The sequence below is a fragment of the Patagioenas fasciata genome, chromosome 1, assembly GCF_037038585.1.
Source record: "Patagioenas fasciata isolate bPatFas1 chromosome 1, bPatFas1.hap1, whole genome shotgun sequence".
Taxonomy (NCBI): domain Eukaryota; kingdom Metazoa; phylum Chordata; class Aves; order Columbiformes; family Columbidae; genus Patagioenas; species Patagioenas fasciata.
The window spans coordinates 104,990,097-104,994,262 of record NC_092520.1 but is presented as its reverse complement, the minus strand read 5'-3'; the positions used below and the strand labels follow the sequence as shown (position 1 = coordinate 104,994,262).

General features: G+C 41.4%; 1 long non-coding RNA gene across 1 annotated transcript; it reads right to left on the bottom strand.

Moving 5' to 3' along the window:
• Nucleotides 1–1,175: 1,175 nt before the first annotated feature.
• LOC139828577 (uncharacterized) lies at nucleotides 1,176–3,350 on the bottom strand. Its single transcript, XR_011740356.1, has 2 exons — nucleotides 3,018–3,350; nucleotides 1,176–2,345 (listed from the first exon to the last, which is right to left on the bottom strand). It is a non-coding gene; the product is annotated as an uncharacterized lncRNA (long non-coding RNA).
• Nucleotides 3,351–4,166: the final 816 nt, after the last annotated feature.

Genomic DNA, 4,166 nt, shown 5'->3' with positions numbered 1-4,166 from the left:
CAGTGAACACTGTGGGTCCTTTAACAGGAAATTCTGAGAGAAGAGGGGGACCCTCCTCCGTCGATCCCATATTCAAAACTGACATTAACTTGTGTGGAGGGGAAAATGTCTTAATTAAAGCTTGAGAATCTAATAACGCAATCTGAAAAGGTAAGGAGTTCTGCAAAGCCCACTGTAAATATTCTGAAACGAGGGGAACAATGATATATGCAGGCTCAGCCCCTGAAATTTCGACTATTCTCTGCCTACCTTTCATTATAAGCTGAGCAAAGACCTCAACCCTGGTTGTAATGGTTCGTTTGAGTCAAAAATGCAAAAACACCCACTCTAAGATCTTTAATGGCTCCTTACCAGTTGCCCATTGCATTATGAGAGCAAAAGGATAGTTAGTATTGTTTACAATTAGTAGTCTGATTACATAATCTGGGTTCCACCTATGGCTGAAAGCTTTTACAAGTTTGGACATAATCTTTTTCAGAACAGCATCCGCCTCAGCAGTAAGCGTTCTAGGAGAGCTAATGTCACTATCCCCTTTTAGCAGTTTTACAATTGGAGCTAAATCCTCATTAGTGATCCCACAAATGGTCCGGACCCAATTCAGATCACCCACTAGTTTCTGTACATCATTTGAGGATTGAATGACAGGCCAACATACTATTTTCTGAGGTTTCACTGTGGACTGAGAAATTTCCCAACCAAGATATTTCCATGCTGGTTGAATTTGTACCTTTTCTGGAGCAATTAGCAATCCTCTATGCTGCAATGTATCAGATACTTCATTTATCAACAAATCAGTCAAAAAAGTTTCCCCAGCTATTAATATGTCATCCATGTAGTGGTAAATCACTAGCTCAGGATGAGATTTTCTGATTTATTGCAAGGCCCAAGCTACATAAATTTGACACATAGTTGGGGAATTTTTCATTCCATGTGGCAAAACTACCCATTGATACCTTTTCGCAGGTTCAGCCTTATTTACAGAATTTATGGAAAATGCAAAACGTTTACAGTCATCAGGATGCAAAGCAATGGTGGAAAAACAATCTTTCAAGTCAATTATTAAGATCTGCCAATTTTCTGGAATCATGACAGGGGATGGTAATCCCGGTTGTAATGCTCCCATGTCTTCCATGGTATCATTAATTTTTCGAAGATCATGTAACAACCTCCATTTCTTTGATTTTTTTTCTGAATAGTAAACACAGGAGTATTCCAGGGACTCTAAATGACCTTTTTCAAGCTGTTCCTGTACTAGCTCTTCGACATGGGCGAGTTTTTCTTTACTGAGCGGCCATTGATTTACCATTTTTCCACTGTAATTTCAGTACTGGTCGCCCATCATCAATGGCCGCTTCTAGAAATGCTGTTGTTTTGTCACCAGAGTTGCTCCTAGTTGTCCTAACACATCTCGTCCTAATAGAGAAACAGGGATAGACATCACATTCACGCAGTAAAGAACTAAATTACACGTGTTCTTCTGTATTATCACAAAATGCACATTTTGAATCAACGGAATCTCATGATTTAACAGACTGTGAACTTATCGTACCATATAACAAAGATCTACCAAAATTGCAACAGGCTTAAGCAGATACCCACAAAGAAAACAGGTTAATAAGGAAAGCATCTTGCAGACTTTAACGAGTTTTCTGATCTGTGTGTTATCAGTTAATTCTCTCTCAGCTTGTTGAAGTTCAAATCGCACCGCCTGTAAAACTGTCTGAAATGATTTAATGATTTCTTGTCCGAGTGCTTTCCTATGTTTTAAAACACCTCCCAATACCGATTTTTTAGGAACACAACTGAAAACAATCATTCCTGACCCCATCTTGCAAGTAAAAACATTGGGGGGGGTGGGGGGGAGAGGCGAGGGGGAAGCACAGGGCTGCTTGCAGCCTGACTGGGAAGAGCAGGCAGAAGGTTTTATGGCGCACTTAAAAACAACTAGTAAAACAATTAACTCACATTCCTGACAAGCTGCTTGATTTTCAGAGAGACGGTACACAGGAACACATAATATGTACTGTAAAACTCGCAAATAACATGCTGATAGCAAACATTAGCATTCTCTACTGCTAATTTCAACACCAGTGCTTCCTTAACTTCTACGTTTTCAACCTGCTTATTGATGGTCTCTTGAAGGTGGTCAATAAATTGCAGGTAATTCTCATTGGGACCCTGATTAATAGTTGCAAACGATTTGGCTGCTTTGTTGGTTTCAGGCACCTCTCTCATAGTTTGATATTGCTGACTGTTGGATTCACTCGCTAATAACTGATCTGATCTTTCACACAGTTCTTTTGCCCAGTTTTCATCCGGCGACTCCTTCTGTTCTCTTGTAGGAGCTAGAAGGATAGAAAGCAGTGAAGGCGGACACAAATCAGTAAAAGAATTGATATTACACTTATTTACGACTTTAGCATTCTCAACTTTCACCAGTCCTTTTCACAAATTATCTGACTCCAGTTCTTTGGACTTCTTGGTCTCTCTAGGGTCGTGTGATGGTACAGGAGGCCATCCACTCGGTAATTTTCCTCCCTCCGCCCCAGGCTGTTGTATCATTGGGGGTGCCGAAGGCACAACCGGGCATGGAGCAGGAAGGGTATCGAAAACACGAACTGGATAAGCTTCACAGTTATTTTTAGAGTTCTTATCAGGCTGTAACGCTGCAAAAATTCCAGTAACCGCAGCCCACTCAGCCTTAAATTCTTTTAAGGTGGAAATTATAAGCTTCCATGTAGTCGCTAATGATTTAGCTTCTTTATCTCCGTCACTAACCTTATCCCATAATTTCTGCCCTATATCGTCCCAAAGTTCAATTTTAAAAGCTTTCTCAGCTTCTGTTGGGTAGCCGTTAGTTCTACACCAAACCAACAGTCTACGTATGTTACTTTCTTCATATTGAAGTCCTCTCATAGAGAGAATATGCAGGAGGACTTTAACTATAGCTTCTTCCTCAGAGGATATATTCTGCCCCGCAACTTCACTCTTCCCTCCTCCTGCTCCCAACCGCTCACCTTTTCCGGGGCCTTCTTCAACAAAATTTATCCGCGGAACGTCCGTACGTCTCTGCCCGGCTCTCAGTCCAGCTGAGCCGCCTCCAGCTGGGCCGCTCCAGGCTTTTCCCCGACCTTAGTGAGACACCGTTCGGAGTATCACGTCGGGGTCACCATTTGTCGGAACGATAAAGGACTCAGCACTCTGATTCAATGTGAATCACACAACAGCCATTTATTACAGAAACATGTCTCCTTATATACGCAACTATTCTCTAATCACGAATCCACGCTCCAAGCATGGATTCGCTAATGAGTATCATGGGCAGTCCACACGCTGGAGCCCCACCGATGATAGGTGCGATGACTCACACCATGCTGAGGCCCTATTAATGAAGAAAAGCCCCTCTTTCTCACAGCAGATTCTGTTCTCAGCTTCTTGAAGTGGCCTTGAGATTCCTTTGGGCCTGACTAATTCAACAACATATCTCCTTCTAACGAAACCTCTTCACACACTCCCATGGTGAAAAACATTTTGCCTAATTTTGAATTGGGCACATTCCATGTTCAAGTGTTCTTTGTTCCCTGTCATCTTTTTGCTTCACCCTTCTGAGAAGAGTCTGACTCTGCTCTACACCTGCAATCCCCAAATTGCAGTTGTACAGCAGTACAGCCCTGGTCCTTTTTTAAATAAGGCTGAACAAGCCAAGGTCCCCAATCCTCTCTTCCAGTTTCCTGTCCATCCTGGTAGCTTGCTCCAGTGTGTAAATGCACTGTTTTTCAGTCAGATGTCTACAATTATTTCTACTCCTTAACCATTATTGGAAACATATAGATAACAATTACCAAAATCCTTATCAAAACCCCTATTTCCTAGTGCTTTACCCTGATGCATTCTTTCATTTTTTACTCTGGTATTGATAGTATTACATAGCTGAAAGAAATGCTGTACATTCAAATTGTGTCTTACCTAACTCTGAATGTAAACTTTGGGTATGTAAGACTTCAGCATTTTTACCTACTCAAGTTAGATGGCGGATTTAAAAGGGAACAAGCTAAAGGTCTGAAAAAGTAAAAAGGACCTTTATTTGAAAAAAAAAGAAGGGTAGAGGGAGACAAAGAGGAGGAAGAGAATCCTGCTGTGTCTGTGTGATAAACCGTTTAGTTCTT